Below are 22,597 nucleotides of genomic sequence, written 5' to 3' on the forward strand. Positions count from 1 at the left end.
GCGTGACCGGGTTTAGCGTGGGAGAGGGAAAAAAAAAAGCAAGTAGGATCACTGGAGAACTGGTTCATTGGGAGGGAGGAAAGAGAGATGGGCTCCACCTCCTCGGGGTGACGGAGCAGCTCCTTTAGGAGTCGGAGCACATCACCGCGTGTCCTCCCTTCCACCCCCACACCACCCCTCACAATGTCCAGCATCGTGCCTGACATCCAAAGAGGCCCTTGGTCAATTCTGAATTTCTGGTAAATGCAGTAAATCGCCCCTCCTGTTCTCCTTCACACACGCCCATTCATTCTGGGCTGTAAGTCGCTTAACACGCCTTCCTGAAAGCTGCTCTTTAGCAGGGGCCCTGCAATGCCCATGCGTAGTGCAGAGCTGAGCGAGTGGGTGGGCACAAACAGAAGCAGAGCAGGGGCCCTGCCCTCAAGGAGCTCAGTCTGCTGGGCGAGGCAGACGGAGGGGACTAAGCAGAGCTCCGCACCGAGGGCCGACAGAGCCCCTTAGAAAGGACTCTGAAGTGAGACTTGGGGGTGGGTCTGGAAGGTCATGATGATTCAACCAGGTCTCAAAGGTCAAGCAGAAAATCCGTAAGCAGCAGAAAGAGGAGTGCGCGCTTCAGGCAGGGGTAGTGCCTCTAACACATTTCCTGAGCCCTATTGCCATCCCAAGAAATCAGGGTGATTGGCTGCGGTTCAGTGTGAGTGGGAGCCACAGGCTGGATATAAAGGGGTGTGTGGAGGTGGAGTCCAGCCTGAAAACTACCTGGACACTTGGCTGAAAGTGAAACTGTGAGTCCAGGACAGTTTCCTGCTGTTGAAGCAGATGCAGCCGCTCCTGGAAGGAGTCTTGTGTTATTTATTTATTTTGAAGGCAAACTGTGGCTTAGGTAGAAAAGGAAAATGGGGAGTGGGGACACCTCAAGGAATTCAAGGAGCAGTACAATCCTCCACCACAGTTCAGAAAGGACAGAGATCAGCAGGGCTTTAGGGACTGACTGTAGCAATCACAGTCCAGGGACCTTTTTACTAGATCATTGCAATTCATCAGAATCAAAACAGTAGGACTTAATGTCGCCTTATTCAAAGTTCCAAATTTCAGGAAGAAAGAATTATTGGTCCAATGTGGACTGTAATCTATCAGCTATGGCTGGGGCAGAAAGTGCCGTGTAATACAGACCTGTTGGCACATTCTTCCATATTGACAAAAGTCCCCAAAGAAGAAGTCGTCAGTAACCACTCCAAAGATGGTCTCATTCCACCCCTTGGCTGCTCCATGCACAGACACCTATTAGGAGACCATGTGCAAGCATGTCCCCCCTCCCATATAAATACTCCTCATTCATCCAGACTTGTCCTCACCCAACAAATTCTAATACTCCATGCTCAGCCACCTCCAGAATGATGAGACTACTACTAATCAAGATCTCCCAGTGATGTCTATTCCTCCTCAGGTGCTCAAGTGATTTCATCTGGGCATTCAACCACTGGATTAAAAGGTGCATTTAACAACCACCAGCATATCCTTTGAACTCTTGGAACTCCACATGGTCATTGGCACAAATGGGGAGGTTGTTAGAAATGCAGAATCTCAGGCCCAAGAATCTCAGCCTGTTCACCAGATCCCCGGGTGATCTGTGTGCACATTAGAGCTTGAGGAAACAAAAAGTTATTATGAATACTGGAGAAAAGGAACAGGAAAGGTAAAAAAGTTTTAAACTGTGGTCATTCCAATTCTGAAAAGACAGAGGCTGGAGTGTAGCTCACCCGTACAATGCATGCTTAGCCAGCTCAAAGCCCTGGATTCCATCCCCAGCATCTGTCCCCTAAGAAAAGACAAAAGAAGTGGTTAATTATTTAGACTCCAGTGACAAACAAGGGCATCCAGGTAAAGGCACATGCTTTATTGTCGTAACTGATGGCAAACTTCTAGAAGGTATTTATGACTTCCTTCCTCTAATTCCTTATTCCTCCGGATTGCCTCCTGCCCGAATCTCATTTGATCAGGGTTCTTTGCCCCCCGTAGACTGACCTAAGTCTTTGTCCTTGAGGGCTGAGCCTTTGATGATTCCAGCTATAAAGTGTCTCGACAGGCTTCCATTGCATTTACCACCAGTTGCAAGGATGTAGAAGGTACTCCATGAGGACCTTGGGTTCTAGGTTCCACACTTACCCTTAAATATGTGATAAAGATCCCCAAACAGCTGGGCACACTGGCACTCACTACTCAGGATACTGAGACAGGAGGATCACAAGTTCAAGGCCAGCCTGGGCAACTTAATGAGACCTTGACTTAAAGTAAAGAAAAATAAATAGGGCTGGGGATGTAGCTCGGTGTCGAGCTCCCTGGGTTCTATCCCCAGTACTGGGGGCGGGGATCCTCAAGTGGTCAGGTGTTAGTCCCGGTCTCCAATTCAGTGGAACCACTACAGTCAAATCCCAGAATTGCCAGCACAGGTAGCAAACCTGTTGATGACGGTGGGGGGCACTACCATCACCTCCACCCCTGGTTCTGAGACCCATTGGAAGAACAGCCTGGTTTTGCAGCTATGAAGCTCTGACGCTGTGGTTTTCTCTTGGAGTCACTTTCAGCCCAGTTCTGACGAAGTTGGGCCAGGGGCCTTTGGAGATAGTCACCAGGGTCATGGGGAGACTGGAGCTGGGGAGAAGGACAAGAGTGTGGGCACTGGAAAGAATGACAAGCCATAGACTGGTCCTGGTCCAGCTGCTGGGCTGCGTTCCCTCTGCTCCGTGCTAAATTCCCACTCTGGCCTCAGTTTCCCTGTGGGTCCCAGTGGGGATAATAACATGGCTCCTCCTCCCAGGGGACTGTGTGGATTAACTAATGAATGAGTGTGACATCGCCTGCTTCCACAAAGGGGCTGATTAAATGCTGAGTGTTGTTATTAGAGGCGATGGAGGGTGTGTGACAGGCAGAGTCGGCTGGAGACGGGAGACAGATAGGCTCCCCTTGCCTCCCCCCACCCCCTTCCTTCGCCTGCCCCCCCCCCCCCACCATGCTCCACTCCGCAAGCCGAACATCTTGCAAGACAAAACCAAGAGGATTTGGGGCACCCCAAAGACAACATATAACTTTTGCGCATTTTCCCCTCTGCTGGAATGTGAGTCACGGTGGAGCTTCATCACATAATCCATCTCCGACAGCTGGCACAGCTGTACCCGGCTGCAGACCCTCAGCTCCCAGCAGCTGCAGACTGGGATGGTTTGGGCCACTGACTGCCGAGCCCTGTGGCTAGTGTGAGATCATTGCCCACCCCCGGAGGCTGGGTCTTTCACCCCTGAGTGTTGTAGGGTGCTGGCTCCCACCTTGAGTCCTGGCGCCTCTGCTAGGGGTGGGTGGAAGGAATTGCTCAGTGCTGCCACCAGGTAATAAGTCTCCTCTGACAACAGAGGGGAGTGTTGTTTACCCACAGAGCTCCAGCACCGACTCAGCCTGCCTGGGGAGGGGACAGAAAGCTCTGGAGGCTGAGCTGTCAGACTCCCACAGGGAGAGAAACTAGCCGGTTGCAAGGTCTAGGAAATGTGTGGGAATCAGGTCTGGGACACCTGGAGCCATCATCTGGGCACCCCTGGTAGATTTTCAGACCCCCTTGCCTCTGCAAACAGCTGCTCTCCCTCCGCTGCCAGGCCTCTCCCCTGACTTTCTTGGCTTGCCCACTGCTGTGAAGTGACTGGACTGGATTACTGGGCAAACAGGTTGGACGTGGGGGCTGAACCACATGGCTTTGCTGGCAGTCCAGGGACTGGCAGGTCAGCCACTGCAGACATATGCCAAGGTCCTGTCCAAGAGGTAAGCCGTTCGTTCCCTTCCACCGGAGGGGAGCCTGCAAGCCCGCATCTTTGACCTGAGTTATCACAGTTTGCCGTCCTGGGAGCAGGGCGGAGGGTGATGAGGGACACGCTGGAGAAGGTGATAGTGATGGTGGTTTGGTGACAATGGTGATGACACAGAGGAGAAAGAGGACCCATGCTTCCAAGGGGACCTTCTGGGAGGTTTTTCCACTTCTGCCTCATCCACCCCGCTGTCCCCCATCACGTGGGTATCTCCAGCACTTTCCCTGCAATGCCCAGAGGGTTGGGAGATCCTCGCATCTCATTAAACCAGCCTATTTGTAAGTTCTGCTCCCCGGGGGGCATCGTAGTAACTAGTTTTTCTCCTCGGGGCACTGGGGAGCTACCAGAGTGTAAACACAGATGTCTCAGGGGAAAGCGTGTGTGCTTACCGACTAGTGTGATTCATCTGTACTATCTGGACACCAACCACCAGAGTGGACTCTGTCCTCTGAAGGAAGTCTACCCATCCCCCAGGTCACCCACCCACCCACTCATTCTGCCACCCACCTACTCCTCTACCCACTTGCCCACCCACCCACCCACCTAATCTGTCCCTTCACCCACCCACTCACCCATCCACTGAATCATCTGTCCATCCATCAGTCCATCTATCTGTCACCCACACATCTTTGAGCCACCCACTGCTGTCCATTCCCACCAGTGCTCTCCAAGTCCAGGGTGCCTTCAGGGACACTGCAGTGGCTCTTTCTTTTCTTCTATTTTCCACCCAGCAGACAGATCAAGCTTTTATAAGTGAACATCAGATGATGTCACGCAATTGCTTGTTGCCGTTTCCCCTTGCTGGTAAGGTGAGTTCCTTCAGCTGGGGATATAGCCCAGCAGTATTTTCCCATCCATGGGAGGCCCTGGGTTGGAACCCCAGCCCCAGAAACACACACAGACACACATAAGATAGACTCCAATTTTTCTTAGGTGTAACATATACATGGTAAGGCATGCAGCTCGGTGAATTTCTACACACGTACATACATGTAACCACACTGAGATGAAGTTTCAGAACAATTTCCAGGTCTGCATGTCCTTCTACCCTTCAGAAGTGACACTGTTTGAACTTTTGAGCCATGGATTGGTTTTATTTGTTCCGGAACCTCTTGTAAATGAAATCCTGTACTCTGCATCCTTTGTATCTCACGCTCTCTCAACTTTATCTCTGTGAAATCCATCCTTGTTATTGTGGGTAACATTCCTTTTTATTGCAATGCAATATTTTATTAGGTGAAGATACCCTAATTTGCTAATCTATTCTGCTGTTGATGGATATCAAGTCTTTTTCCAGTAAATCTGTGCTATGGTGTGAACGTATGTGTCCTTTCAAAATTCATCTCTTGGAACTTGACCCCCAAGGTGGTGGCGCTTGGAGGTAGAGCCCTTGGGAGGTAGTTATGCCATGAGGGTTTTTCCTTCGTGGGTGGGATTAGCATCCTTCTAAAAGGGTACAAGGGAACTAGCTAGCCCCCTTTGTCCCTTCCGCCACGTAAGGACACAGCAAGAGGCACTGTGTTTGTTTGCTTTTCATTGCTATAACCAAAATACCTGACAGGACAACTTAAGGAAAGGTTTACGTTGGCTCATGGTTCCAAAGGTCTCAGTTCATGGTAGGCCAACTGCATTGCTCTGGGCCGAAGGTGAAGCACAACATCATGGTGGAAGGGTGTGGGGGAGGGAAGCTGCTCAGCTCCTGGCAGCCAGGAAGGAGAGAGAAGAAGGGGCCAGGAACAAGATAGACTCCCCCAAGGCACATTCCCAGGGACCTGATTTCTCCAACCATGCCCCACCTGCCGACAGTTTCCACCTCCTCCCAGTAGTTCGAATTGTTAATCCATCAAATGGATCAGTCCACTGATGAGGTCAGAGCCTTCATGATCCAATCACTTCACCTAAGCACAACCTCTGGATATGGCTGCACTGGGGACCAAGTCTTCAACACATCAACTTCGAAGGGACCTTCTGGATTTAAACCATGACAGGCACCATCTTAAAGACAGAGAGTCTGAACTTCACCAGACACGCATCTGCTTGCACCTGGATCTTGGACTTTCCGACAACTGGGATTTTGAGAAATAAAGTTCCATTGTTGATGAGTTTCTCAGTCTAAGACATTTTGCTGTAGTAGTGGAACCGAGCCTGCTGGAGACACGCTTGTACAAGCCTTTCGGTGGACGTTGCATTCATTTTCCTTTGATAGCAGGGTGGATAGAATAATGGTCCTTTGTCCACACCTTAATCCCCAGAACCCATGAATGTATTCGGTTACATGGAAAAGGATAATCAAGGCTGCAGGTGGAGTTAAGGTTGAAAATCAGCCGACCTTGAGATGGCGACATTACCCTGGATTACTTGGATAGGCCCAGTGTCAACCCAAGAATCCTTATGAATGGAAGAGGGGCAGGAGAGGGACAGAACCAGAGACAGCAGCTTGGGAGAGGCCTGACCAGTCAGGGATGGCTCCAGAAAGGAGCCAGGGAACATGGGCTAGAAAAGGCAAGGTGACCGGGCTTCTCCTTTATGCTCCAGAAGGAGCACAGACAGCTGCCACCCCGATTTTAGCCTAGAGAGACCCGCTTCAGGCTTCTGACCTTCAGGACCGTAAGATAATAGGTTTGTTTGAAGTCACCAAAGTCTTGGCAATTTGTTGCAGCAGTAACAGGAAACTACCGGAGTTGCTGGGTCAGAGACCCAGGGAGAGACTCCACTACCCAGCGTGGCTGGCCCCGCCACCCTGTCCGCCCTCTTCTCCTGCCACTCTCTGCCTGCCCTCCCTCCACATGGCAGCCCCAGCCCAACAGGTTTCCGCGGACAGCCCTCCTCTGCCCCGCCCTCTAGATAACAGTTCAAAGGACACTTCCTGGAGGAAGCAGGGTCAGGCACACTGACTGGCTCTCTGTAAGCACGCCATCCATTTCCTTCAGAGCACTTACCAAGGTTGGCCTCCACGACCTCGTCTTGGTGGTTATTCAACTTTGTCCGCTCAGGCCTCACCCCCAGACTAGAAGCTCTCTGTGGGCAGGAACTGGTCGACATCATATCTTCAGCACTTAGTAGGCTATTTACCTGGCACATAGTAGGCCCACAACCACTAATCAGTGACATGGAATGAACTCTTTCTGTTTGTTAGGGCTGGGGCATGTCTGGGTGCCCTGAGGATGTCAGCAAGAGTGAGATGAGGAGGAGGGAGAAAGAAGGAAGGAGAGAGAGAGAAAGAGAGAGAGAGAGAGATTGATTTCATTTTAGCAGCCCCAGGTCAAGAAGGCTTTTGCAAACCGCTGATTTCTTAGTGAGAAGATCCTTGTGCCTTTATAGAAAGCTCAGTGTCTTTCCAGGCCTGCTCCCTGAGGCAGGAGGGATATTAGCAGTAGGTGAGATGAATCATGCTCAGAGAGGGCAGTGCTTTGGCAAGGCCACCAACGTGTTAGCATCTAGCTGGAGGGCTGGGGATGTGGTTCAAGCGGTAGCGCGCTCGCCTGGCATGCATGCAGCCGGGGTTCGATCCTCAGCACCACATACAAACAAAAATGTTGTGTCTGCTGAAAACTAAAAAACAAACAAATAAATAAATATTAAAATTCTCTCTCTCTTAAAAAAAAAAAAAAGAATCTAGCTGGAACCCACATCCCACACCTTTGTCTCTGGGCTCAGTGTGTGTTGGGGGTGGGGGGCAGGTAGGGGGTATGCGTTGCCAGATCGAACAAATAAAAAAAAAAAAAGACACACAATTAAATTTGAATTTCAGATGAATGATAGCCAATTTTTTAAATATAAATACAACCCAGTGACTGCGTGGGCCTTACTCACACCGCGATTTGTTGTCCTTCTGAAGTCCCAGTGTAGCTGGGTCTCCTGTAATTTGTCTGGGCTTGGGCTTTAGAGTGGGGTGGGTTGTTCCCGGCTTCGCTGCCCTTCTGGGGACCCGCCCCTCACACTGCCCAGAGCCCAGCTGCTTGCTCCCTGGACAGAGCTGGCTGCCCTCTGACCGGTTTGGCCTCTGTGAAGTGTCTGGCCTTCTGCCGGGTCACGGATTCCCAACTGAATCCATTGGCCTGTCCTGCCCAGGCTGCACCCCAAGGCCAATGAGGGCACATTCTCTGGGGCTGAGACTCGGGCATCTGGAGTTTTTAAAACTCCGCAAGTGACCCCAGCTCCCGGCTGAGGTGGAGGACCCCTGGGCCAGAGGGACCCGCGTCCCTGCTGCCTGAGCTGCCCCTGCCCTGCTGGAAGAGCTCTGGGCCCTCCAGGCCTCGCCCCAGCCCCTCACCTGCAAGTCCTGCTGCACAGGGCCTCTGCCTCGGCTCTTCTCAGCCCTTCTGCTTGATTCTGGGCAGTTTTGATTTCTGAGAATGACAGGGTTTTTTGGTTTTCTTGTGGTGGTTCATTTGTTACTGGGGATTGAACTAATGGGTGCCATACCACTGAGCTATGTCCCCAGCTCTGTTTACTTTTTGTGACAGGGCCTCAGTTGTTTAGGGCCTCACTAAATTGCTGAGGCTGGCCTCCAGCCTATGATCCTCCTACCTTGTCCTCCCAAGTTGCTGGAATTATAGGCACGTGCCACCAGGCTGGCCAGAATGCCAGTTGAGGTCTATTTTCAGGCTCATCGGGAAGACAAGGGTGAGAGTCCCTCATTTGGGATCTGAAGCCCCTGATGTGCTAACTCCAGGCAGGGACTGGGAGATCTGGAGCTTTTGGAGGACAAGGAGTGACTTAGGGTTCCAGGTTAGAGCCCAGGGGAGACCAGGGTTGCTATTCATTCTTACAACCAATCCCCAAATCTGGGCTGAATCTGTTAGCCATGGGTCCCTGCATCCCTGTAGGCTTCTCCCCCAAAATGCATGGTGCCTTGTAATTATTTCAGTATCCATCTTTCCCACCAGCCCAGAACTTAGCTGGTAGCTGAAGTAGGACTCAATACTTGTGCAATCGAGCATTCCAACCCCTGTGTTGTATAGATAGGAAAACAAAGGCACCGGGGCTGGGGATCTAGCTCAGTTAATAGAGTGCTTACCTCATATGCACAAGACCCTGAGTTCAATACACACACACACAGACACACACACACACAGCGCAGAGAGGGTAAGGGACTTGCCTCAGGTTGCAGAGCATGGTGGAGGCTAAGTCGGGACTGACACACCAGTCTGATTGCCACTCAAGCATTTTCCACTCAGTACTACCAGGAGTGCCCTGCCCTGTTGTGAGCCTCTCCTCCACTCCTGACAGGCTCCTCAACCCACCCCTCACTGTCTCTTTTCAAAACATGCCTCAAGGTGACTCTGGCCAGGGGGAGGAGAGGTACCCTGTGGGAAGCACAGGAGCCCCTACAGCTAGAACCCTCCTCTACCGAATGCACATGGGGTGAAGACCCCGGGTCCCGGTGTGCAGGGGCCAGACCCTATTCTGGCAGGCGGGAGGCTGTCTGCTCTTCCCCACCTCCTCGTTCCTCTGAGGAAGGGCCATGCAGCCCCCAGCTCACAGAGCCTGCCCCTCCCCAGGCCAATCGGGGGCTGCGGGCTCCACAACTGGGCTCTGAAGTCACGTGGAGCCAGCTCCAAAACCTGAACCCCCTTTTCTGGTTGTGGGAACCTCCCTGAGGCTTAGTTTCTTAATCAGGTAAATGGGTCGACCGATGCCGTCCTTGTTGGCTGGTGGTAAGGAATCAGGTGCACAGTCTGCGCTTCCCTGACCCTTTGACCCAGGTTTGGGGACCCTCTAAGAACATGAGCGTTGTTAGCAGAAACCCAGGACTGAGCCCTTGAGGATGACCCTTCCTAGGGGCCAGAAGGGCAGGCTTTTTGGTAAATTCACGACGGCTTCTTAATGGGACCCACAGTGGCTGAAGCAGTTCTTGAAGATGTCCCTTCCTTTTGAGTTGGCATGAAGAGGGGTACCCCAGAGCTCTGGGGACAAGGTGACAATGGGGTCTCTCAGAACAGCACATGCTGAGGGGCGTGGGGTGAATCCGGGAACCCTCAGGGCAGATCTCAGAATCCTTTCCCTGAGAACCTTTTCCTCCATATCTGTAAGGGATTAGTTCCAGGACCTCCCAAGGATCCGGGAATCCACCAACATTCAAGCCTCATCAATGGCATGACATTTACATGTACCCTACGTGTCTCCCCCATCCTCAAACCATCTCTAGGGGACCTGCGGTACCTAATATAATGTCAATTCTGTAAATATTTGTTATTTTCTGTTGTTCAGAGAAGGACAACATGTTCTGTACAGACACATTTTTTTTTTTTAGTAGCAGGGATTGATCCCGGGGGCTCTTAACCACTTAGCTACACCCCCCCCCCCAGCCCTTTTTAAATTATTTTGAAACAAGGTCCCGCTAAGTTGCTGAGGCTGACTTTGAACTAGCGATCTTCCTGCCTCAGCCTCCTGAGCTGCTGGGGATTACAGGTGTGCGCCACCGCACCCGGCTTTTTCTAAATGTTTTTAATCCACAATTGGTTGACTCTGTGGATGGTGAACCCATGGATACAGGGGCTAATGATAATTTTGGTGGTTTTTAAAAATTTTTCCTTTCCATATCTGTGAATCTGACGGTTCTGCATATTCCTATCAGCAGAATCCTACAGTACTGGAGCTTTCGTGTCTGGCCCGGTTCATTTAGCACAAGGTCTTCAGTGTTCATCGGGGTTGTAGCGTGTGTCAGGACTGCGTGGTTCCCACCATCTTTCAATCCATGGCTGAAAAACCACGTTTCATTTTTCCATGGACATGTGTGTCGTCTGTACCTTTTGGCTATTTTGAATACGCCTGCAGTGGACACGAGTGTGCAACTATCTGTTTAAATACCTGCCTTAAGCCGGGCACTGTGGCACACGCCAATCGTCCCAGCAGCTTGGGAGGCTGAGGCAGGAGGATGGTGAGTTCAAAGCCAGCCTTAGCAATTTAGGGCAGCCCGAGGCAACTTAGCCAAACCCTGTCTCTAAAATAAAATTATAAAAAAGGGCTGGGGATGTGGCTCAGGAGTCAAGCGCCCCTGGGTTCAATCCCTGCTGTGGTTCTTGGCGGGGGGTGTGGCCAGGTGTCATGGTGATTCCATCTTTAATGACTTGAGGGTCCGCCCTAGTGTGTTCCACAGTCTCTCTGTGCACACCCTCGGTGGACGGTGAGTCCACGTCCTCACCGATGCTGGTTATTTTCTCTAACTTTTGGTTCTGTTTTGTTTTATAATAGCCACTCTAACAGGAATAGAGTGGTAATTGTTGTGGTTTTGATTTGCATTTCTCTAATGATTAATGATGTGGAGCGTCTCTTCACCTGCTTGTGGGCCATTTGGAATAGGAGGTTTTTTTGTTTGTTTAATTGAAGTGAGCGTTACATACTCATCATGAGTGTGCAGCCTGACGACTTTATTTTACATATGCATGCGACTGGGTGCTCATCACCCAGATCAAGACTTAGAGCATCCCAGCTCCCCAGGAGGGCCCTGGACGCCCCCTCCCTGTCAGGACTTCCCAAGGACAATGGCCATTCCGACCTCTCTCACATGGGTGACGGAACCTGCTCTAGAACGTCACATCAGGGGAATAATAAAGAATAATTGTTTCTGTGGTTGATCTTTCACTGTGTCGTGCAGCGAGACTCACCCTTAGCCCTGCATCCAGCAAGAGCTCATTCGTTTTCGTTGCTTCTAGTATTTCATCTTATGAATAAACTATGCGTTAATCCTGTGAAATCGCTATTTTTTACCTAATTTATGTACAAGAAAGGCTATTTCACAAGGTTCCACCTCACACATCTCCAAATTATAGTCACTGGATACTTGGTGCTATGAGTGTGTGTGTGTTGTGTATGTGTGTGTGTGTGTAAAATCTTGTTGAGAATATGTTCTCACTTCCGTTGAGTATATGTTGAGTGTATTCCCAGGAATAGATATTCTGTGTGTAGATTAGATTTGGTCAGTTTTTCCAGTTTTCCAAAGTGGTTTTCCCATTTCTTCCCACCAGCCTTGTAGCCAGTTTCAGTTGGTCAGATCCTTGATGACAGTCCTTTCAATTGTAGCCAGTTTTCCAGTCACTTTGAGGAAGGTGGCCCCAACCTGCTCCTTTTCCGTTCATTGCAATGGCTCCCCCGGCCACAGCGGATCACGCCGGGCTGGTCTCCGATCTGAAGGCACCTCCTAGGCACCGGACAGGTCACGTAACTAAACTCCCATGGAGTTAGATTCTCTTCAATGCGTGGCACTAGTAATGCCTGTCCTTATCTGTTTTCTGTTGCTATTAACACAACAGAGCAGACTGGGGGAGTTCTAAAGAAAGGAGGTTTATTTTGGCTCATGGTCATCCAAGGTCAAGGAGTTCATCTGGTGGCAGAGTTCCATGGCAGCCCAGGGCATCACACGGGAAGAGACAGGGAGGGAGGGAGAATGAGTGTGTGTGTGTGTGTGTGTGTGTGTGTGTTCTGATCTCTCTCCCTTTCCTTATAAAACCACCAGGATTTGATTGTGAAGGCCCCTACTCACCTGCCAAAGGCTCTACCTCTAGACACCATAATCAGATCACATTTCCACCCTCTTGATGCCTCACAATTGGGAATAAATTTCAATACGTGACACCTTAGGGCACACATTCAAACCATATCCAAATCATACTTCTGTCCATCAGAGCCTGTCTTCAGGACCTGTATACCTGCAGGGTGTAGGTGACGTGGACCAGGATGGCTGTGGGGACCTGAGCCCCTCCACTGGAGCTCTGGGACCTGGGGGCTGTGGGGCTGGTGTAGTAATTACTCCTCCTGTGCCTTTTCCTGGTCCCACCTCTGCGACCTCCCCTGCATTGTCTGTAGGTGCCCCAAGCCGGAGCTGGGAAGCATTTGGCTTCCACGGATCCAATGTTTTTCCAAACGTATGCGGGTGCCATTGTGATTAATGACATTCAAATTCACTGAAAGCATTGCTGAATTCGCAGCAGTCTTTTATGCTGTCTTTTCTCAGCCAACAGATACCTAAAAATGCAGCTATTAACAAATGGAGGAGAAACAGGTGAGCTGTGGAAATCTGGAGTTCAGAAGACAAGAGTTGATAAGCCAAAGTGGCCATTTGGGGGAGGGGGTTCTCGGCAAGACAGAACAGCACAAGTCTTCCACCTCCCTGGGGTCCTTCTCCCCGTCAGATCCAGTTCAAATGGCAGGGTCCTTGTCCTACGTCCCCAGGAAACCTAGCATCCTTCTCAGCATTTCTGACACTCTCCAATGCACACTTCTGACCCTCTGCCATCTATTTGCTATGGTTTAGAAATGAGGTGTCCCCCAAAAGCTCATGTGAGATAATGCAAGAACGTTCAGAGGTGAAATGATCCGATTCTGAGTTGTAACCTAATTAGTGAATTAATCCACTGATGGGAATTAGCTGGGTGGTAACCGCAGGCAGGTGGAGTGTGGCTGGAGGAGATAGGTCACTGGGGATGTGCTTTTTGGTTTAGATTTCGACCCTGGTGAGCAGAGCTCTCTCTGTTTCTTGGTTGCCCTGTCCTAAACCGCTCGTCTGCACCATGCCCTTCCGCCATGATGTTGTGCCTTACCTTGGGCCCAGAGCAATGGAGCCTGTCATCTACAGACGGAGACCTCTGAAGCCCAGATATAGACACAGGCCTGGCCCCTGCTGGCAGGATGAGCAAGTGTGGGTCACAGGGGCCAGGGCTCAAAGCCTCCCTCTGCTGCCCATGGACCGGCTGGCTGACCTTGGGCAAGGCAATCTGACTTCCTGGGCTTTAGTTTTCCCGTTGTAAACGTCAGCCCGTAGCCTCCTGCCTCTTAGGACTTAATGAGGGTAAAACACGCCCAGCATCTGGCAGTGAAGAGGTCTTTATCCCCGACCAAGCATTGCTGTGTACCACTGACTTTTTTGGACAGTTTGGGAACAGAGGAGAGGGATTACAGCCCAGCATCGCGACAATCACAACTGACCTGTGGACTTGATCCTCTCGGGCATCTTTTGTCCAAACCATCACAGGAAATGTCTCAGCAGCCAGGTGTCTCTTCTGGGCCCTGGTTGGATGCTGTTTCTTGGGGCCTGCTCACCGCCCCTCTCTCTCTGGACCCTCCTTCCAACCCTCCTCCTACCCGACTCTCGGCTACCAGGACAAAGGTGCAAAATTGACTTGGCAGATGCCTACATTTTGGTCTCAACTGCTGTCATTACAGATGTGGCTCGAAGACAATGACGCTCGATGAGGCCAAGACTGCCCCTCCTCTCGGAGGAGTCTGGGCATCTTTCACTGTCACAGTGGGAGTGTGTGTGTGTGTGTGTGTGTGTGTGTGATCTGTTTATATATAAACACAAAGTCATTTTTGCATGCTTCTAATATACACAGAATTTTCTGGGAATGAGACTATTGTGTACACGGAGAGAAGATTGTCCCTTGTTATATTCGGCATTTTGCCAGGATTCGGTGCCCAATTCATGTCACCACCGCAGCGCCACTGGTGCTTGTCTGAGTCACCCTCAGAGCCACCTGTGTCCGGCTGCTCTGCGGCAGCCACGGCCCCTGTGAGTGGGGCCACATGGAGCGCATGTGGGGCCACGTCATCCCGTCCCCTCCTGTCCTTGGCTTGTGCTGTTGCTTCCAGAAATTTGTATTATTTTATTATAAATTACTTTCCTTTTATTGCTGCTTCATATTTTAGTTAGGATATTATATTGATTTTTTTTTTAAATAGCACATGTGAGGGTAGATTCGATTATTCATGAATTTCATTTCAGCTCAGTGAAGGGGGCATTGGAAGACGTTTGCCATCCGAGCGGGGGCTGGGCCTGCTCAAGGGCCCACCTTTGCATAATTCAAGAAACCCATTTCTGAGCTCTTGTCAGCTGGGAGTGATTTGTTTCTGAAATGAAGCACTAAGCGCCCCCCCCCCCGCCCCCCGCCTGGGGGATGTGCAGCTGCCTCCGATGCTGATCCTTTTAAATAACCCCTTTTTCCCCCCTCGATAAGTGTTCCGAGTTACCAACTCTGGGATGGTGTCCTTGCTCCCCTTGATCCGTCCTCCACAGAGCGGCCCCAGAAAACGTGCCCAACGTGCAAACACTACCCACCTCAAAACCCCGTGTGGCCCCACATCCCCCACGGTTTCAGTGGGTGTCCCTGAAGCCAGGTGCAAAAGAGGCCCAGCCTTCACTCTGCCCAGCCCTCTCTCCCAAGCTGCACCCAACCTCTTTGCCTTTGCCCCTCCCCCCAGGTCTCCACCCTGCCCCACTCCCCTACCACCTCCCCCCCCCACTTCCAGCTGTATCCAGTAAAACTCTCCTTCCTGTCTCTATCAGGAACTCAGTCCCAAAGTTCTCACGTCTAGGTGCCTCTAGAAAGCTGGCCTCCACCTGGGCCTGGAGTGGGATACAGAAAAGTGGCCCCTGGGGGAGGGGCGGCAAGGTGGTGGACTTTAGGGGATCCAGGGAAGAGCATGTCTCTTCCCCATCCACGTTTGGAGCCAACTGAGAGACACGCACAAGGCCAGCAGAGACCCAGAGTATTTCCTGACAGCTGTGATGTCAGATGCATGGCCAAGTGGGCTTCCTGCGATCAACACCCTTGAACTTGACATTCGTCAGTGAAACTGCCCAGTGCCTGGCCCATCGAGGATGTCAGAGGCTGCTGACCGCCCGGCTGGGAAAAAAACCAAAGACTTCCAAAAGAGATGGGCTGGGCCAGGAATGCCCCGGGGCTCTTCCCAGACTTGGCCTTCAGCTCAGTCATTTCTTCTCTGAGGGGAAAGGGAAGGAATAGCACAGACAGTGAGGCTGACATCACTGATATCCAGTGCACGCTCCTCTCCAAAAAAGTACCCAAAATCCCTCCATCCATCAGCGGGAGGGAGGGGAGAAAGGGTGGTCTTTGGAGGCGAGGGAGGCTATGGCCTGAGATACCAGTACTGATGGTGGGTTCCAGATGGGAGAAGAGGCTGAGGCCAAAGGAGACTGTCGGGGTTAGTACTGTGCAGAGAACCTCCCTGATTTAAAATAACCGTTTTGTTTGGTTTGGTTGTTTGCGGCGCTGGGGTTGAGCCTGTGGCCTCCTACATGCTAGGCAAGTGCTCTACCACTGAGCCACACCCCAGCCCGTTTTATTTTGAGACAAGATCTTGCTTAAGTTGCTCCTGAACTGCGATCCTCCTGCCTCAGCCTCCCAAGTAGCTGTAATTATAGGTGTGTGCCATCATGCCCAGCTAAAATAACTTTTTAAGGGCCGGGGGTACAGTTCAGGGGTACAGCACTTGCCTAGCATGTTCAAGGCCCCGGATTCAATCGCCAGCACCCTAAATAAATAAGTAATTAGAATAAACTCCTGGCTGGTTAGGGTGGTGCATGCCTGTAGTCCCAGCTATTCAGGAGGCCGTGGCGGGAGAATCTCTTGAGCCAAGGTGTACTATACCAGACGGGGCAATGTAGTGAGACCACATCTCAAAATCATCATCATAATAATGAAATAACCTCTCAGTATCACCAAAGTTGTATGTGAACATTGTAAGAACACACAGCTGAGCAAATATAAGAGTCAAAACAGCTCGACTCTCACCACCTGGGCAGTGCCACTCTAAACAAGGTATCGTCTACCCTTTGTGCATATAAATTTGTTTAACTGGAGCAGATCTGACTGTCTCTTCAGTTAAAAACGACAGCTTCTTCCAGTCCATACGTCTTCATTTCACGAACAGTCTGTATTCAGGTTCCCTGGGTGCCCCTCAAATGTCCTTTATGCTGATTCCTGCAAACCTGGTGCAGTCGAGGACACTGCAAAGCCTCTGGCTGGGAGCCCTGAGCCTCTTTCAGGCCAGCGAGTCCCTTGTTTTATGACGGGGACTGGGTAAGACTGGACCAGTTGTTTTGCAAAATACCCAACCTTGCTGATCTGCCTCTACTGGGTCCCTCTTGTTTCATTATGTTTGTTCCTTTGTGTCCTATATTTTCGGTCAACTGGAAATTGCTGGACTCAAGCCAGTAGGCATCCCAGGGGACGCTGGCACCTCCCGCAGCGTCACACCGGAAGCATCCTAATGCTCACTAGTGGGCCTGAGTGAGAGGGACAACTTCTTACAGGACTGGGTTGGGGGGTGTCCCGGCTGGAAGTCCTCCTAGAGTCCTTGCTCGGTTTTGCAGACCTAGAAACTGAGGCCGAGAGCAGCCTCCTAGACCCGGGTCCCTGCGGTCTACAGAGGATCCTCTCGATCGATCCTCCAGGGACCCTCTTTGGAGCATCTGCACAGGCCCAAGATGCGCGAGTTACGGTTCCCACTTCAGGGTAACAGAGTCTGAGGGGCCACAGGGCCACAGCTGGGCATTCTCTCTCCCTGCTGGGCCAGGCTGCAGGAGCTGCCCACCTTCCCACCAGCAGAGGCTTCAGTGCATTTGCCCCCTGAGCCCCCTGGACCCGGGCTGTGGGGCAAGCCCCGGGCACACGGCTGCCCTGAGGAGCCCTGCACCCGTCCTTACCCTCTGGAGGGACAAGCCCTTGCTCTGGGAGGGGGGTGGGGGACACAGCTGTCTGGACCCCAGAATCTGCCAGCTCAGCAGGGCTCAGGTTTCCCTCTGGGAAAGAGGGAGGAGGCAATCCGTGGCAGCAGGGCCCAGGCGGGGAGCTCTGAAGGTGGCCCCGGCTTTGGCCGCCCTCACCCTGGCCCTGCCTCCTGCGCGATCCTGCTTAGACGTGGGAGTAAACGGAATCTTATTCTGGAAAGCAACTGGGCCTAGACAGAGCTGGACCTACTTCCCAGCCCAAGGCAGCTGCCCCAGGGTGCCCCATCCTCCCAAACCAACCGGGGGAAGCTCCTCTTGGCCGGCCCGTCCCCAGCCCAGCTATGAGCCCGATGAACTAGAGAGGACACGGGTGAGGAGCGCTCCTCAGGCTCCAGTGGGCCTTCCCGTCCCTCCTCGGTGACATTCCTCCTCGCCCGGGGTGTGCCAAGCTCCCACCGAGTGGATGTGTCCACCCAAGAAGACAAAGAGAATCCCTCCCTTCCTTCACCTTTCCCTGCAGAGGACACAGAGAGAAGAGATGGTTTGGGGGCTGGAGCTGGTCCTCCAGGGTCCAGTGTTGTCCTGGCGGGTGTGAGGCCCCGTGTTCAGTCTCCACACCGCACACGCGCGCTCGCACACACCCATGCACACACAAGCTTTGGAATCAGGTGGTTGGCGTTGGTTCAGTGACTCCTGCGTTGTGTGACCTGAGACAAGTCATCTGACCTCTCTTAACCTCAGTTCTGTTAGCTAAGAACAGTGATAAGATTCTGATCAGTTTGTCCTGTGATTGAAATGCAGATATGGGATCTCCTGCTTGTACATGTTTCCTGTGGGCCAGGCCCTGGGCTGCGTGCTTTATAGGAAGAGGTAATCTGCAAGAAAAGGTGTTACAGTTACTTTCATCCTCCTGTTCCAGATGGAATCAGGCTAATTGCAAAAAAAAAAAAAAAAAAAAAAAATTGATGCTTGCAATTACTATGCTTAAACTTAGTCCTGGTCATAACCATCATAAATGTGAGATGCTGCCATTTGGGTCCCAAAAGGGATGTAGTGCTGTTCAGGCACTCTTTGTTATTATGCTAGGCCCCTAAAGTCCTCTGGGATAAAAAGTAATAGGGTCGGTTTGTCTGTTCACAGCACAGTTGAAGAAGTTATGCCAGGTAATTACTGCTGCATTAATGCTGTGTAACAAATACCCCTAAACTCAGTGGTTTCAAATAGCAATCATATTTTTTTGTTTTGTTTTGGTTTGGTTTGGTGGTACTGGGGGTTGAACCCAGGGACACTCTTCCACTGAGCTATATCTTCACTTCTTTTTTTATTTACTTATTTTTAAAATTTTGAGACAGGGGTCTTATCTTGCTAAATTGCCCATGTTGGCCTTGAACTTAAGATCCTCCTGCCTCGGCCCCCAGAGTTGCTGGGCTTACGGACGTGCACAGTCATGCATTCTCGCCCTCATCGGCAATGTGTCTTGGTAGGACTTGGCCACGTGGCTCTGCTCCAGGAAGCAGGTCCCCCTCAGTTCAGCTGCTTATGTCACCCAGAGGTCGCAGACCAGTCAGGGTCACCTCGAAAAACAGAATCAATAGAGCACACATAATAAGGGCTGGGAACGGGGCTCAGAGGTAGAGCACTTGCCTGGCATGTGTGAGGCGCTGGGGTTGATCCCCAGCACTGCTAAAATATAAATAAAAAGAAACATATGTGAGATTCATTATGGAAACTGGCTCACGTGGTTACGGCGGACGCCAAGAATTCCCACAGAATCTGCCCTCTCCAAGGTGGGGAACCTGGGGAGCTAGCGGTGTGTGCTAATCTGAGTTCAAAGACACAAGAACTAGAGACACCAGTGTCCAAGGGCAGGGAGACAGGGGTGGATGTGTCCACTCAAGAAGAGAAAGAGAATCCCTCCCTTCCTTCACCTTTCCCTTCCGGCCAGGCCTTTCATGGGGTGTTTGCGCTCTAGCCCCACTGGTAAAGGTGATCCCCAAGAGATCGACATGCTAGGCTCTTCCAGAACCATCCTCATACACACACCACCAAGAAGACCCAGTCAAGCTGACACATAAAATTAGCCACCCCAGGCTTGGGCTAATGGGGCAGCAGCCATCTTGGATGTGTTCTTCCAGCGGGACAGAGAAGTGCTAGGGACCAGCCCATCCATGAAAGGACACCTCTGTCCATGCTTGTCCCACCGGTTGATGCAAGCACATCAATGCTCAAGCTCTGAGTCGAGGAGCAGAGGGTACACGTCTCCCCACGAGGCCCTGGTAAAGGGGCAATCACCTATTACCTCTCCAGGACAATTGGGATGAAAGCTGCAAGCTTTTGCAGAAGGGCAGGGCTGGGGCTGTGGTCCAGGGCTGCTCAACCTGTGCCGGGACATCAGGTTTGGAATCTCCAGGATCCAAGAGAGGCCTGGGCCCCTTCCAATTCTGGAAGCTCCCAGGATATTAAGAAATCAAGACATGCTTTACGGGCTTACAATAATTGCGGCATATTTCAGATGTTTACATTAACAAATTAATGCTTTTAGCACACACACAAATTGCCAAGCAATCTAATTATGCTATTCACAAGAAAATTACAGGATTTATTAAAATTATTAATTGCCGGCACACCCAGGGCAACGGGGTCTATCAACGGACCACGGGCGTGCAGTTTTTGGACGCGTGTCTTTGTGTAGCCAGGCCAGGCTCCCGGTCACTGGGAAGAGAAACTTCTTTGGAGATAATGCCCAGGGTTTAACCCTGAGACCCGCTGTGTTTTAGAAGTACCCGGAGAGCTTCTGAAAATGCTAATGGCTGAGTGTCACCCACAAAGTTTCTGGTTTAATAAGACTGGAGTGGTCCTTGAGCACAATTTTTTTTTCCCAAAATCCCCAGGGCGATTCTGATGTGCAATCAGAGTTGAGACCCACTGGATTGTGGGATGAGCAATTCTAAGCCAATTTGGGTTAATGAGATGTGAGATGAGACTTATTTGTGACTTTTGGGAAAGAATCGTCCTCATTGTTGAAAGAAAACCCTGGAAATCGGAGTCTTTCTTTTGCTGGACAGGACCAACGACGAAGCATTTCTGTCAAAGCCACGAGGGAAGCTAGTGTGACACAAATGGAATCCAGAAGGGCACAGAGAAGCAGCCGGAGCCTTGATCCCACCATACCTGAAGTCTGCTAACCTGTCGTGTGAGCCAATGAAAATCTCTTCTTGCTTTAAGTCAGTGTGAGTCTCATTTCTTGCACCTGCACCCAGTAGCCCTGGATGACTATGAGGATCAAGTGAACGGGATCACAGAAGGGACTCAGCATAGCACCGTATCCATGTCAATGTGCCATATGGGTTAGCTGTGACCAGTCACCCCTGCAGGATGGGGGGATGGGGGTGGACAGAAGTCCCAGCACCTGCTTTAGGCAGAGCATGGGCCTGCAGCCTGCTCACAGCAGGTACCTGACAGTTATCCGCCCCAGGGCTTGGATGCCTTAGGTCTTCACTTCCCTTGTCGGAAGGCACTGATCCCTGCCAGATGTAAGGGAGGGAGTAATCTGATTATCTGATTAAAGTAATATGGCCCTCGTACCAGCAACTCCACGGCTTAACACCAGGGCAGATTTGTGTGGGTAAGAGGCTTACCACCCGAAGGGTGAAGCGGCCGGGCAGGTGGGGCAGCCGTTAAACAAAAGCACGCTAAGGGCCTACTATGTGCCCATGCCTGGGCCGAGCCAAGGATGTCGAGGAAACCCTGGCATCTTTGCCCCCAAAGGAAAGCCTGTGGAATCTCTGAAGAGGGGAGGAGCAGCCTGGTCCCTCACCTAGGTCTCTGCATACCTGAGCCCTCACCTAGGTCTCTGCATACCTGAGCCCTCACCTAGGTCTCTGCATACCTGAGCCCTCACCTAGGTCTCTGCATACCTGAGCCCTCACCTAGGTCTCTGCATACCTGGTCCCTCACCTAGGTCTCTGCATACCTGGTCCCTCACCTAGGTCTCTGCATACCTGAGCCAGTGTAACGGGGGTTAAGACCCCGGAAGGGCTCCAGGGCTTCCCTCCTGAGCTGGAGCTGCAAACACACGCAATGACAGGTGCCACCCCAAAGTGGTGTCGGATCCTCAGGGCTCACCCTAGTCCTCCAAGCCCTCTCCTCTTCCAAGCCTCCCCACACCTCCATGATGGGGGAGTTGAAGTGGTGGGGTTTTATTTTTTATTTTACCTTTATATTATTGGTGCTAGGGGTTGAGTCCGGAGGTGCTTCATCACTGAGCCACATCCCCAGGCCTTTTTATTTTTTATTTTGAGACAGGGTTTTGCTAAGTTGCTTAGGGCTCACTAAGATGCGAGGGCTGGCTTTGAACTCATGATCCTCCTGCCTCAGCCTCCTAAACTGCTGGGATTATAGGTATGCCCCACAGTGGCCGGGCATGCGGTGTTTTTTTTTTTTTTTTTAAATGTTGATTATTTTGGAAACAGACGGTACTGTCCCCTGACCTAAACTTCAAAACAGCATTATAAAGGCTGGAGCTGAGAAGCCCCAGTTTCCCATTTCTGTGGGTGACCCCTTCCTTTGTCAGTGGAGATTCCTTCCTAGTGCCCACACACGCCAGCTGCGGTCTTCAAGTGTTTTGACAAGGACCCTGCCTTCCCGCACCCCTGTGATAAAGTACGAGCAGATACACGGGACCTGTCTGCCCCCTCCCGCACCGAGCTGGATGTTTGCATTCCCCAAATGCAAACGTCAAATTGTCTCCACCAACGAAAGGTGAGTAGGGGGCGGGGCCTGGGGAGGTGATTAGGCCAGGAGGGTGGAGCCTCACAAACGGTATTAGTGCCCTTGTAAAAGGAACCCGGGGAGAGCTCTCCAGCCTTCTTGGCCCTGTGTGAGCGAGCATACAATGCGAGATTGGCAGTTTGACTCCGAAGAGCCCCCTCCCCAGAGCCTGACCATGCTGGCACCCGATCCAGGACTTCCAACTTCCAGAACTGTGAGAGATAAATTTCTGTTCTTTCTAGGCCACCCAATTGACGGTATTCTGTTACAGCATCTTGAACTAAGACACCTCCATCTTTCCTACACATTATAAGCACACTGCTCTGTATCTTTCCTTTTTTTTTTTAAATTGAAACCCCAATGCTCTTTCTTTGTCAGTACAGAAAGCTTCCTTGTTCTTTTTTACAACTGTGTAGTACTCCTCAGTTTATTTAATCCAACCCCTGTAAATTCCATGCTTAGGTTGCTTCCAGTCTTTTGATCTTGTAACCTCATCCATGTACAGCTC

This window comes from Marmota flaviventris, chromosome 9 (assembly GCF_047511675.1).
Source record: "Marmota flaviventris isolate mMarFla1 chromosome 9, mMarFla1.hap1, whole genome shotgun sequence".
Taxonomy (NCBI): domain Eukaryota; kingdom Metazoa; phylum Chordata; class Mammalia; order Rodentia; family Sciuridae; genus Marmota; species Marmota flaviventris.